Source organism: Haliotis cracherodii, unplaced genomic scaffold (assembly GCF_022045235.1).
Source record: "Haliotis cracherodii isolate W230 unplaced genomic scaffold, xgHalCrac1.p SCAF_1, whole genome shotgun sequence".
NCBI classification, from domain to species: Eukaryota; Metazoa; Mollusca; class Gastropoda; order Lepetellida; family Haliotidae; genus Haliotis; species Haliotis cracherodii.
This window is the reverse complement of record NW_027266264.1, coordinates 41,678,722-41,693,927: the sequence shown is the minus strand read 5'-3', so window position 1 is coordinate 41,693,927 and position 15,206 is coordinate 41,678,722. Positions and strand designations below refer to the sequence as shown.

The following is a 15,206-nucleotide window of genomic DNA, read 5'->3' as shown; positions in this document are numbered from 1 at the left end:
ATTGAGAACAATGTATCGATACACGAAGTAAACATATCGCAATCAAGCATCACGGTGTACATCGATTACACGAGGTTTGAGTGTTTGTTTACATTCGTGTTCTAAAATGGCGCGCTCGGCCATACAGGGAATTATGGGTAGACTTGCTTGTCCCGGAATAACACGAGTTGGTCACGAATGACGAGCGGTCATTTCCGCAGCAGTTACGGAAAGAGACGAGGTTGGCCGATTACAGTTTATACTGGCCATATTGGGAGCGGCGGGGATTTCGACAGTGTGTATTTGGAAGTATGTCTATGTGGTGTATGCAATATGCGTTTGCCTACCATGCCAGGCAGTGTGACAAGGGATATCCCGGATGTAATATTCCTACAGCAGAAATGTTTCACAACCTCGATTGCAGGGAGCTGAAGACGTGACATATTCAGACAGAGACCATAATACATAGACTGTTATATGGTCTCTGATTCAGGTAAGGAATATGTTAATAATATTGATCACGTATTAAAGTTATTTATCTTCCGTAAGCCACTTATTCTGTTTTATATATGTTAGTAAATGTGTGATTTAATTTTTGTAGGATAAGCAATCTACCTAACTTATGTTAATCCTTGCTAATGTATATGATGTAGAAATATGTTTGCTTACTTATATTCCTTTATCTAGATACTCTAAAGTGATTCATTTTTATAGTTCATACGATACCGACTAAACTTACTTTTGCAGGTGTGAAGAATCAAGAACAAATTAAATGACAGGAGTTTTGCAACAGTGAACATTGTGAAGTGGAAGATAAGACATTTGAAAGGTATGGATATTTTCACTTGAACTTGTTGAAGAATACCGTGATGACAAATTTATCATGTTGGGAATTTTGGCGGTGGGGTAGCCTAGTGGTTGAAGTGCTGAAGACCAAGGTTCGATTCTTGTCATGGGTACAATGTGTGAAGTCTATGTCAGGTGTCCCTTGCTGTGGTATTGCTAAAAACAGCGTAAAACCATACCCACTCATGTGGGGATTCCGGGTTGGAATTGGTCTCCATCAACCTATGTTAGTTGTAAGAGAGGGTTATACTATAAAGGGAAATAGTACCTCGCCTACTATTGCCTGGTGAAAACAGCACCTTGTTATTTTTTTTACCTTGGGTCTGAATATGCCCGAATACATGAAATTAAACTTGCATGGTCACTTGTTAACACAAATAACTGAGAAATGTTCAAAAAGGTTTACATTAAAAACTAGCATCTACTTGCCGACTCTGATTTGGAGATGCAACTAAACTTATTGTGAAAATATAATATGCTTTGATTTCTTTGAAGTAATGCAATTAAACTTGCAAACACAAATAATTGTTAAATGTTAATCACCTAAAAATAGTTTACATTAGAAATTAGCCTCTGCTCAGATCACATGCTTTGAAGTTTTAAGTAGCTTTACTGAGATTAGCTCAATGTCAAGCTGAAACTGAGTCTGGCGAAAATGTCAAGAAACTTGACAACGGGTATACTATATATGTCATATTTATTTTAGTAAGTAGGAAATAAATAGTAATCTTATAGAAATTTCATTTATATATATTTGGGCCAGGAATCAACATGTCTCTCCAGATAACAGACAACAATTAGTAGCCCTTTTTGCCAAAACAAGGTGCTGTTTTCGTCCGAGAAATCAGTGACATTTTGCTGAGGTGCCGTTTTAGCCTCACCCATAAGAGATAACCTAATAGATCAGGTGATCAGGCTCGGTGACCTGGTTCATGGCATCTGACAGTGACCATCTAACAGTGTGGATTGATGTTCACAATATCAGTCACTGGATTGTCTTGAATTTTGGGCCTACCTTTAGAATACAGTACCTAACTTTTCAAACAGGTCACAGTACCCTGTGATGTAATTCGTAGTATTCTGTTGCCTGACACACTGGCAAATCAATGCCTTGTGATGTCAGGGGTCATTGGATGTGCATATGTATGCTCTTTTCAGTGGTCTATCGTCTCCACACGCTATGTTGTTGCATAAGTTTTAATTATTTGTTTACTAAATATTGTTTTAAACATATTTATTTCACAACTTGTGAACTGGATGGGTAAACAAGCAAAAACTTATTTGAATACCTCTCCAGAATTAGAATACAATAGGATATGACAAAAGTACAGTCAAGGAATACAATTATATACATGTTCTTATTATAGAAACTACGTTGTCGGCGCTGTCAGGTCGCATTTTGAGTAGTAATAGTGTACTGCAATATACGGCAAGGAAGAGTATTATAAAATTAAGATGCTATGTAAAATCACAAAACCTATTGGATAGCTGAATGTAGTCTTGTACTGATTTAAGAATTTCTAAGTTTATTTTTGACGTCCTTTCAGGATGACCTAACAGAATTGAATTTAGATCATATCCCTTAACATAATAGTACATATTCTGTCTTAAACCATTGTAATTTGGGTATATGAGAAAGAAGTGAAGTGCATCTTCAGTGTGATGGCCACAGCTACATGCGGATGCACATTTTATAACAAGTGCTTGTTTATTTTCTATATGCTTTTATTTCATTTTTTACTTATTACAGTGGTTAAAATGATTATAAATATAAATTGAAACTTATAATGTGCAATAAGTGGGTTATAGCTGAAACGACACCTTAGCAAAACAGCACTGACTGGCGAAATACTCGCCGAAAGCGAAAATGGCGATTATTACTTGACGAAAATGACACCTTATTTTTTTTTTACCTTGGTAAAATAAATGAAATTAAACTTGGATTGATAACTTGCAAAGACCAATAATTGTGAAATGTTAAAACAAGTTTACATTAGAAATTAGCCTCTATTCCAACTTATCCTATACCCGACTCAATTTATTGTGATAACATGCTTTGAAGTAAAATATATGGAATTAAACACACATCGTCTCATACAAACACAAATACATGTAGTTGTTAAACGTTGAAACAAGTTTACCTTCGAAATTAGTCCCCTACTCCAATTTACTCACCGACTCTGATTGGCAGAAACGGCTCACTTGTTGTGAATGTATTTTTCACTTTAAAGTTTAAAGTACTCAATGTCAAGCTGAAACTGTATTTAAGAATCCTAACATGGTGCTGTCAGATTACAATTTTTCACAATGGCCTTTCGATGTGTCATCTGAACATGTTGAAAGGTTTTACAAGGGATATTTGTCAGTAATAACTGATGCTATTTCTGCCCTTACATTACAACAAATAAATCAGCCAATATGGAACTATTTTATTGATATGTGGCAACAAACATACTTCAGGCTGTACAGTTTACAAATGGGTTAATATCTATGTCATCTTGTTCCTCCTTATGTCTGGGAAGTTGCTCGCTACAATTTCGGAACTTCTTTACAGTTACAGACAGAAAATACCAGAACCGTTAACTACTACAAATCAAATACTGTATCGGTTTCACCACAACTGAAAATCTTCAAATACCTGTATTTGGCTATAACTTTGACTATTTTTTTCTGTTCCTGCCTATTATCTATTCCTGCCTCAGGTAAGGATGCAGTGATTTATTTAAGTGCACACATATATCACAGATAAACTGAAGTCTATGAAAGTTATTTACAAGTTATACACATAAGGACTTAAAGGTGGAGAATGTATTGATGTCAACTTCTTTATTATGATGATCACAACATTTCGGAGTATGTACTTACTCCTTCATTAGGTGAATATTCACAATTCTGCTCCAAATGCTTAGATCAATGCTCATATTGTCAACCATATTGCCATTTTTATATCATATTCATGTGTATAATACATATTATTTCTAATAATGGCGTAATTGGGACACACAAATATAAAGTAACCCAATACTTTCCGTAACGGGCGACAATGCTCGTCTAAAGAGTTGACTAACACCATCAGGTGGCGATCAGGCTCGGTGACTTGGTTGATGCATGTCATTGATCCCAATTGTGTGGGTCGATGCTCATGATGTCAATCACTGGACTGTCTGGTCCAGACTCGAATATTTACATATAGCCGGAATATTGCTTGAGTGCGGCATAAAACAACAAACCAAATCATAAGTGCGGGATGAGTGATTTGAAATTAGCAAGGTTTATGTGACCTTCAATCACTACAACCTGATCTGAGTCTTGAAATGATATGACTTTGATTCAGTGAAAATTTGCATCATGATAGTTTCAACTGTAGATCTGTTTTTGTACAGTTTCTGTTTATTCAATGTATATGTTGTTCAAATAAGCTTTGCCTCTTCACCAACCCTATTCCTCTTTTGGAATAAATAGTGTCTAATAATTCAAACACCATCACCATCATCCTAGTGAACACAACAAAGAAATGCACATCAAAAACGTCATTATTATTATTTCTGATCTCTGATAAATTAGAAAAAACTGTTATCCAGCAAGATACATTTCCTTGGTCCCAAGAAGCATGTTACATAGTAAACTGACTCGATAAGTTGAATTGCAGTCAGCGTGGTTGTAAAGGCACAACTGACTAAGTTACTTACTTACTTATACTAGGAGATTTTACGTGCGCTTTCCGACTGAAGCGTATTTCGCACACGGGCCCGGCCGGGTCATTTAGTGGTTTGAAGAGGGAAAACGAAAGGTTTGCAACCAGAGAGGGGGGTTTTAGTGGTTGCTTATATAAGATTTTGAAATTTTGAATTTTGGAATGAATGCCTGGGGGTTGTGTTGGGGACTAAGGGAGTTTGTTAAGGTGTGTTTGTTGGTTTATGTGGTATGTTCGGGTGGTTGGGTTATTTTAGATGCGATTGATTAGGTCTGTTTTAGTTAAGTATACGCCTAGGGCTTTAAATTTTTCTATGTTATTTTGTGGGTTTAGGATTGCTTCTAGGGTAAGAGCCTTATTTAGATTTAGGTTTGTTTGTAATGTTGCTCGGTGGGTGTGGTAGTGGGTGCAGTGTTCCGGGGTTTCTAGGTGTGTGCAGTGTGGGCACTTCCCGGTTGTGTGTTTTTTCATTTTTAGGAGTTGGCTATTAAGTTTGATGTGGCCTGTTTGGAGTTTGGTGATAATTCTATCGATTTTTTGGGAGGGGTGGAGGATTTTTGGTTTGGTTAAGGGTTTTTTGAGGATTTTTATGATTTGAGTATTTGTTTTTAGATAGAGGTTATGCCATCTTTGAGTGATTTTACATTTGTTGATACTTTTGATCTCTGATTTAGATATTGGTAGCTTTAGGCTTATTTCGGGTATTTTGAGGGATTGTTTAGCGGCTTGGTCGGCGTTTTCGTTTCCGTATATTCCTACGTGGTCTGGGATCCAGATGAAAACTATTTGCTTGCCTGCCTCTGTTAAGTTATTTGCGCTTTTGAGTATTTGGTTTATGAGTTTAGGGCGATTTTTTTGTGTTTTTGTTTTGGAGGGCCCGAAGTCCACTCAGTTAGTCTGTGAGTATTCGGATTTTTTTTATGGTTTTTAGTGTGCTGGTTATGGAGGGCTGTGGCCATGCCCATTAGCTCTGCAGTGAAGATGGATTGGTTGTTTGGGAGTCGAAAAGATTGCGTATTCCTATTTGGTTGTGCTATGTGGACTCAAAAACCTGTGCGGTTTGTGATCGGATCAGAGGATCCGTCTGTGTAGATGTGACACCAATTTGGCCAGTTTTGATGTACGTAAGCTAGTGTGGTGGATTTAGCTATATTTGGATCGGTTTGCTTATTTATTGAGTTTGCTAGAGATGTGTCTATTTTGGGGATTTTATGTTTAGGAGTGAATATATTTGATTGTTTGCAGTTTTGTTTTTGGTTTCCTATTTGGTGTTCGTTAAGGTAGTTGATTATTCGTTGGGATATTGGAGTAAGTAGAGGGTGTTTCCTAGTTAGAGCCTGGTTTTGAGGGCGTATGTTTTGGTTCAGAAGGTTTTGGATGAGGGGGTTTGATTGGGATGCGGCCCAGAAGTTTAAGGTTAGGTGTGGCCTACGTAGATTTAGTGGCATTTCTCCTGTTAGGGCCTGAAGTGAAGTGAGAGAAGTGCCAAGTTGGGTACGTGTGACTAGTTTGAGAGCCTGGTATTGTATTGAGTCTAGCTTTTTAGTTAAGGTTTGGTTTAGAGTGTTGTAGATAGCACAGCCGTAATCTAATTTGGATCTAATTAGGGATGTATAGAGAGTGAGGAGGGTACCTTTAGAGGCACCCCAGTTGGAGCCGGTTAGACATCTTAGTGTGTTTAAGTCTTTGCTGCATTTGGTGATTAGGTTTTGGACGTGAGCATCCCATGAGAGATGTTCGTCAAAAATTAGGCCTAGGAACTTAGTTTGTTTTTGGAACTTAATTGGTTTGCTGTTTAGCTTGAGGATAGGCACATGATAGGGGTGGCCTGTCTCATATTTTTGTGTTTAAATACTATTCCTGTAGTTTTTTCAGAGTTAAGGGAGAAGCCCCATTTATCTGCCCATTGCTGAATTTTGTTTAGGGATTTTTGGAGTAGATCTTGGGATATTAGCATACTTTTGGAGCGGATCCAGAGGGCGCCGTCATCCGCAAATTTGGAAGTGTTTATTTTAGGGGATGAGCCATCAAAGAGATCGTTTATCATTATGTTAAATAGTGTGGGGCTAAGAATACTGCCTTGGGCGGTGCCGTTTTCTAGGGGACACTGGTCCGATAAGGCCTGGTCTATACCCACTGAAATTTTGCGTTTGTTTAGAAAGTTTTGGATGTAGTTTACGATTTGACCTTTTAGTCCTATTTTTTTTAGTTTTTGGATTAGCCCGTTGTGCCATACCATATCAAATGCTTTTGAAAAGTCCAGAAAGATGCCTGTTGTGTATTGTTTGTTGAGTTGTCCTGTTTTGATATCCTTTTCAAGACGGGCGAGATTATCTAAGGTTGAGCGGCCAGGAGTGAAACCGCTTTGGTCTGAGTTTATTATGTTGTTTTGGGTTAAGTAGTGTTGTAGTCTATTTTTGGCCATGGATTCCATTACTTTGCATAGGTTGGAGGTTAGAGATATTGGTCTATAGGAGTTTGCTTGGTTGGTTGGTTTGCCGGGTTTAGGGATGGGGATGACTAGAGCCTGTTTCCAAGGGTTTGGTACCTGGCCGTTTTGATAGATTAGATTATAGAGTTTTAGTAGTGCCTGGAGTAGTTTGGGGGGGGGGGGGGGAGTTTTTTTATTTGTCTAGACCTGGAGCTGTTCCCTTTTTCCTATTTTGGAGTACGTAGTTTAGTTCTTCCATTGAGTAGGGTTGGTTGATTTCGAGGTTATCATTATTTGGTTCTTTGACAGGTTTGGCTTCTGCTTTGAGTTTTTGTTGGAATTTATCACTGAAGTTGTTGTTACTGCTTATGGCTGAGAAGTGGTTTGCTAGGTTGTTTGCTTTTTCGATGGGATTGGTTGAGTTGTTTATGTTAGGTGTTTTTTTATGACGTTTTAGGCCTCTAACGGCGTGAATTTTACGCCAGACCGTTCTGGCGTCTGTGCGGTTATTTAGTCTCTCGCAGAATTTTTTCCAATCTCTGGTTTTGGCTATTTTAACTAGGTTTTGGACCTGGTGGTTTAGTTGGTGAGCTACTGGTATGTGGTTGTGATCGCGTTTGGCTTTATTGAAGGCTGTTTTACGTTTTCGTCTAGTTAGTTCTATTTCCTCGTTCCACCAGGGTACAGAGGGCCTGCCTGTTTAATTGGGTCTTCTAAAGGGGATTGAGGTTTTGGCTGCGTTAATTATGTAGTCCGTTTAGTTTTGGCAGTAGATTTCTGGGTCACTATTTTCTATCTCTTGTAGATTAGCTTGGTTGCAGATAGTTTTGAATTTATCCCAGTTAGCCTGGTTATAGTTAAACTTAGGTTCTGAGTTTTCGGTTTGGTTGGGGACGTTAGTGTTGCCTATGGTGATATTTATTGGGAAGTGGTCACTTCCTAGGGGGGCGTCGTGAACTTCCCATTGGGTACTTTGAGCTAGGTCTGCTGTGCATATAGTTAGGTCTCTATTGCTTTTATCATATCTGGTAGGTTGGTTGTTATTTAGTAGTACGAGATCATTAGCCTCTATCCATTCTGAGATTAGTTTGCCGTGGTTATCTAGTTTATCCCCCTTGCCCCAGGTGGGGTGGTGGGCGTTAAAGTCTCCTAGGAAGATAGTTGATTTGTTGCCTATTTGTTTGAGTATGTTTAGATCCTCCGGTTGGATTTTCTGTTGTTGCCAATGGTAGATATTTATGATGTTTATTTTTTGTTTTTTTAATGTGATTTGGATGCCATTGGCTTCTAGGTTTGGAGTATTTACTTTGATTTCTTCATAGCTTATATCCTCTCTAATTAGTATAAGTAAGCCTTCTGATGCTCTGGTGGATTTGGGTCGGTCTAATCTGACTATCAGGGTTAGAATTTAATTTTTTTAGGCACAAGCAAATTTTTGCTTGTGGTTTTAAAAGTTACAAGCAAAATAAAAAATCAACAAGCAATTATTTTTTCTCAACTCAAAACTTCCAAATATATATCACAAGATTGCATGATCATGATTTATGCTGCATATAAATAATGGCTGATTATGCATGTTATGACATTCAGATAACAAAGTAATTAAATTACACTCATAAAACATTTATCAAAGAAAATATCTGCATGTGTGTAAAACATCTTTGCTACCACATATTATACACCATTTCAAGTTCCAATCCTATTGTTTATAAAATATGTTATGTTTATCACATTATTTAGATAATGCATTTACAACTTAATTATGTTCGTTGTAAATAAAGAAAATGTAAGCTAACACATTCATAACGTCCAGATTAAGGACCAAGGAAGCGCAAAATTGACGATTTTCGCAAACAGAATCTATAAGATTTCATAAAAAACGCAATTGGAAAAATATTTTAAAAAGAATTGTAAATAGATCTGGTATCTGCCATCACCCATTTCCCGATATCTGCGGCTGTTCGTTCAGTAACATGAAGAGATACCTCCGTTTTCGAATAACATGGTCGTCGAAGACTGCCATGTGACACATCGCTAGAAAGCTTCGATAAAATTGGTTTCTAATGACGCTTTCTTTGCCGAAATCTGCTACAAGGTTCGTGACTGGTCAAATCTGAACACGTGACCTAAGTCAGCCAATCAAATTACATCTATGGTCTGATAAATTTCAGAATTTGACGAAAGACTTTTGTTAAATCATGTTATTCTGAACGTTTTAAGCAGGAAATTGCGATCTATATTAAAAATATGGAACTTCATAGATGTATCGTGCCAGGTTACGAGCTGTGACAAAGATTTTTCATGCTTATATTTTTGCATTAAACATCGTCTCCGAACCTAGGAAATTGAGACGACGAAAGCCGAGATGTCATTTGACTTACATTACACACGATCGCACGAAAAGATGGAAATAATAACTTAAATGTAAGTTTGACAACTTTAAGATATATTTTTAAAATTTTATCTGTTACTTTGTATAACATATAGCTTGAAACGTCTTTACATTGCTCTTTTACATGTTCGATGTGGACCCCGTTGTCGAAAAGCGTTTTCGAGATTTTATTTTCAATAACATTGCGGGACATAGTGAATAGTTTTTTAATTTATCGATAAGAAATGATAAATTGAAATGGAATACGTATTTCAGACATTATGAAATGTGATAGATTAAATAAATGAATCATAGGACAGGTAGGTTAATAAAATTATATACTATTTTGACGTGACTACGGCTTCGTCAGTCAACCGGCCTCCGGGTGTCGTCTGGGATTCGAGGATGGCATGTCATCTTAAAATATGAAACGACCTTGGGTCAATTGAATAAATTACCGATGACATAGTTTTTACGGCATTTGATTGGTCTCCCGAAAATAGACATACGTCATTTGCATAATATTAATCTCCGTGCTATATGTTCATTGGTCAAAAAGAGCTCGGAATAGTCCGTATTAACGAAAGTTGAAAAGAAGTAAAAGTTTTTCCCGGAAACGCGAATGGGGAGGTAACTCTAAATTGGAGGTAAACAAATCAAGGAAAATCTTCGCGAAATCAAATGTTATCACAGTGAATTTAGAAATTTAGGTATTTCTCAACCAATTGTTAAGCGGAAAAAAGCAAGACGCAAAAAATATCGTCTTTATTTTGATTTATAGACGCAAAATCATAAATTAAGACGCATTTTGCGTCTTACCGTCCCTTAATTTCGAACCCTGACTATGTTATAGTTTGGTAGGTTGAATTTGGATTTATTTGAGAATTTAGTTTCTTGGATACATGATACATGCGGTCCTTTGTTTAGTTTGAATTTAGCTTTGAGTTCGTGGCTGTGCGAGTTAAGCCCGTCGGCATTCCACTGAAAAATATTTAGGCCTGTCATTATTTGGGCTTTTAGTGTTTGGAGATTGGTTTTTGGTATTTTGGTTAAGTTATAGTCCTATGGTTGCTAGTGAGAAACTAGTTTGGAATTCTCACCCCCAACCCAATCACAACATCAACACCCGCACGCAAAACAAACCGCAACCCACACACCACTACCCAACCTATCACCATACAACATGCAGCCACCAGGGCACCAACAACCACGACCGAGCAAGCACAACCGAAAACCCAAACAGTAACCAACCCATGGACATGCCCAGCACGCACATGCATACACAAACAGACACTCAAACAACTCCCATGGAGAGTGAGGAAATTAACCAAAGTAACATAGACGAATGTGAATTCGAAACCGAGGATGATATTAACGAAATTACACGCTCAGCCCCCAAAAAACTCAAAAACCGTAAACGTAAACCCCAACCCCAACCCCAACCTCTCCAAACTTCCAAACTAAATAGTATAACAATCTTACTAGCCTACATGCTTAAACAAATCAGACCAGAGGCTAGCTCAAAAAACCTACATAAAGTAGCACAAAGATTAAAACTCACCACTCAAAATTACGAAGAATTCCAAACTGACTAAGCCGTCACTACTCAATTAAGTAATTAACAGACAATTGCAAGTACTAATACCCACCCGACACTAATTGCCCTGTTAATCCCTAGTCCACAATGTTTTATGTTTATTTAGGATTAGCTACATCCCTTGATGCTACCAAGGCAGCCCACGAAAACTTAATAAAACAAAATATTAGCCCTAGAAACCAAGCCCTAGCCCAGAAACATCCACTAATTACTCCAATTTCCCAAAGAATAACCAATTACCTAAACGAACACAAAATAAATAATCTTAAACAAAACAATAAATCATCCAATATCTTCACTCCAAAACTTAAAATACCAAAAATAGACACAACACTAGCCGATACACTAAATAAACAGACCGATCCTAACATCGCTAAAACCACCACACTAGCATACATACATGAAAATTGGCCAAATTGGTGTCGCATATACACAGACGGATCCTCAGATCCGATCTCAAAACACACAGGTTTCGGAGTCCACATCGCACAACCAACCAAAGACACACAATCTTACCGACTCCCAAACAACCAATCCATATTCACGGCCGAACTAATGGGCATGGCCTCAGCACTACACAATCAGCAATCTAAAAAACACCAAAAAATCCTCATCCTAACCGACTCCCTCAGTGGACTACAAGCCCTCAAAAATAAAAACACTAAAAACCGCCCCAAACTAATAAATCAAATACTCAATAGCTCAAACAACTTAACTAAGGTAGGTAAACAAATAGAGTTCATTTGGATCCCCGCCCACGTAGGAATCTTTGGAAATGAAAAGGCAGATAAAGCAGCAAAATTATCCCTTAAACTCCCAGAAATAAGCTTAAACTTACCCAGCTCAAAATCAGAAATCAAAAGTGTCACTAAACAAAAAATCAACAAAAAATGGCAAAATATATACCAATACTCAAATAGCCAAATCAGGAAAGTACTCAAAAAAAACCTAAATAAACCCAAAATACTACACCCATCCAAAAAAATCGACAGAATAATTACCAAACTACAAACAGGCCATACCAAACTAAATAATCAGCGTAAAATAGCTAAACTACACACAACAGGAAACTGCCCACATTGCAAACAACAAGAAACACCAGAACACGTACTCATTCACTGCACACACTACCAAACACACCGAACAACACTACAGACCACCCTAAATCTTAAAACCGGACTTACACTAGAATCAATCCTAAATCCACAAAATAAATTAGAAAAATTCAAAGCCTTAGGCATATACCTAATAAAAACAGGACTAATTAGCCGCATTTAAACCCCAAATAAAATATTAAAACCAAAACTACCTTATTTGATAACCACCCAACACACACAGCTCCCTTAGTTCGTCCCCCACCCACTCTTGGCATTCTTTCCAAATCTCAAAATTTCAAAATTACTATATAAGTAACCCCTAAAGCCCCCCTCCTGGGTTGCACAAACTCACTTTTCCCCTTTTTGGAAACACATTAAATGGCCTGGCCGGGCCCGTGTACGACATACGCTTGCAGTCGGAAAGCGCACGTTAAATCTCCAATATAAGTAAGTAAGTAAGTAGGCAGCCCTTGAGATTATCAGACAGTTTGGCTAGACACAAACTGATGTCTCCCTTGTAGCACACTATGTGTCAGACACAGACTTTGACTACTCTGTGCAGATGCATATCAATGCATAAAGAACATTGGGTGGATGATTCAACAATGCCACACAAGTCAAAGTTGGGTTTCACTGTATTTAGAAACAGACGATAGATCCAAAACTTTATAACAGTAATTATGATTAATTTAAACTTTGCCAGGCCAATATTTTGGCAGATTTGCATGTTATTGTTAATCTTCATTTAGTTAATTTTCAAAAAAGATAGGATAAATGATAAAATATGATAATGAGTCATGAATATTTGAATTCAGATCAGAACAAACAGGGAGGGTCCCCCCAAAATGTGAGAGTCTCTAGGGGAGGCTTTTGACAAAATGGACAATAAAATATAAAGTGCTTTGCATTTTCTTTTAGGGAGGGTTGTGTCAAAAATGAATGAGAACATACTGGTAATACATGACCAGCCCCTTTAATGTAATGTACATAGTTTTTAGTTGATGGTTCAGGTTGTACTTTTCAGTTGAATTTCTTATCACTGTCTATGATGGACTACCAATTAACGGTAGATATTAAATATACATAATAACTTAGATAAATGCTTCTACAGTCTCATCCTAATTTGTCAAAATTTGAATATCAATATAGCATCCATTAATGAATTAATGAATTTGGTGAGAATATCTATTGTCTGAATTCCTAATATACTTTCTTTTGTATTTGGTGTGCAAGCGTAGCCTAGTGGGTGAAACAGTCTCTGAAACCCGGGTTCAATTCACCACATGGGTACAATGTGTGAAGCCCATAGCTGGAATATTGCTAACAAGCTGCATGAAACTATACCAACTCACTCGCTCATTATGTTGTATTTTGAGATCACTTACATGACATGTGTTTTGATAATTATGGATAGTTGCAGTTTATGTATTTATGTATAAGAACCTATGTAACTTAGTTTTGCATAGCCTTGTTTACCATTCAAGCAAAATTCAGGTGAACCTTGTGGTATTGTTTTAGAAGACCGGATACATTTTTGTATTTTCTGAACACTTTTCTGTTTGCAATGGCTTATTTACATGTTCAAAGATTGGTTAAATATCAGTTGCAAGATAAATTGTCAATACCTCACTGTTCGAGAAAACAACTTTAAACATTTGTAAATATGTGTGTGTTTCATAACTTTTGACTAACAAGTTTCTAAAGATGTTATGAAATGTTTCAGGTACCTGGATTTCACAATCTGACACCAGCTACATTTAAGAAGATCTTGCTCACACAATTCAGACAAGGGACTCGCCGGATGATGAACAGTACTCCTGATAACAACCAACAGATTCACCTCAGAAAGTGATGATTCTGAATGAATAATGCCACATCAGTGTTATTGTAGGTGGTTTTATTATGACACTAATGAAGTCTGAATGAATTTATGCCAAAGCACTGTGACTATGTCCAGGTTGTGTACACCGATGCTGACTACAGTCAAGTCTCGTTAATCCGACATCGTTGGTTGCACATGATTGTGTCGGATTAACGAGTATGTCGGATTAACGAAATTCATTGATTTGTGATCGAAGATCGGACGTCTTCACGATAGATAATAACCGTGTGTAATGCTTTCTTGTTTACATACCAGTCGACCATGGTGAGTCGACCATGTTTTATATACCTGTTCGTATTTTAAACTGGCTTCATGCACATTAATCTGGCTTCAATTTGTAAACTACATTTGTATAGCTTTTCCTGTTAATTTTTAAGTTAATCTCTGCAGCCAGTGCGTGTCAAAACACGGGGTTGTGTACTCGCGGGCAGATGACCACGGAGTACGCTGACCACTGTGTCGGATTAATGGAGTGATTTCGGTAATTCGTTGCAAATTAGGTGTGTCGGAGTCGGTGTGCGAGAATGTCGGATTAACAGGACTAAATAGCACTGAATCAATCGGTTCCCATCATTTATGTCGGATAAAGCCGAGTGTCGGATTAACGAGTGTCGGATTAACGAGACTTGACTGTATACAAATCTGAATGACTTTTGTGGTTTACTGCAGAAACATAATTGACTTTAGATATTCTTCTTCAATAAAATTCTTCTGAGATTTGACTTATTTGTTTATTTAGAAAATGGCATTGAAGAGTCTGTTCTGTAAGGCCTTGCAAACACCACTGGTTACTTTATGCTAGGTCCTCTTCTTGCTTGATCAAATTTCAATTTGTGATATGTACCAATGAAATACCATATAATCAATAAATAAGATTTTTTGCCAAAAACATGATTTGTTTTGCTTCATTAGCATAAAGAAATATAATACTGATCAGCCATAACATAGGTGCTGAACAAATATAAAATGTACTAATGCCCTGAATGTTTTCCTACTATAAATACAGCTCACTTAACAAAAGTTGTAGTTCCACCTTAGTAGACAAATGACATTGATATTTTTTCTGTACTTTATTTAGGTGTTTTCTATGGATGCCATTAGTCTTATGCACCAATTTGGGACAATTGTATTCTGTTTTATATTCCCATGAAACTACACTGTCCCGATATAACAAGTACTGATACCGTTCCAAACTAATCTGTTAATCTCACCAGGGCCAAATGCCAAAGCACATAGCCAATGACTTTCCATTTTTTTCTGAGTGAGAATGCTGTTTTGCCACTTTTAGCAACAATGCAACAATGCAACA

The 15,206-nt window shown here is 37.2% G+C and overlaps 1 long non-coding RNA gene across 1 annotated transcript; it reads left to right on the top strand.

Annotated features, from left to right (window-relative positions):
• The first annotated feature begins 344 nt into the window (after positions 1–344).
• LOC139464537 (uncharacterized) lies at positions 345–13,983 on the top strand. The gene is made up of 3 exons (XR_011653112.1): positions 345–472; positions 727–808; positions 13,739–13,983. It is a non-coding gene; the product is annotated as an uncharacterized lncRNA (long non-coding RNA).
• Positions 13,984–15,206: the final 1,223 nt, after the last annotated feature.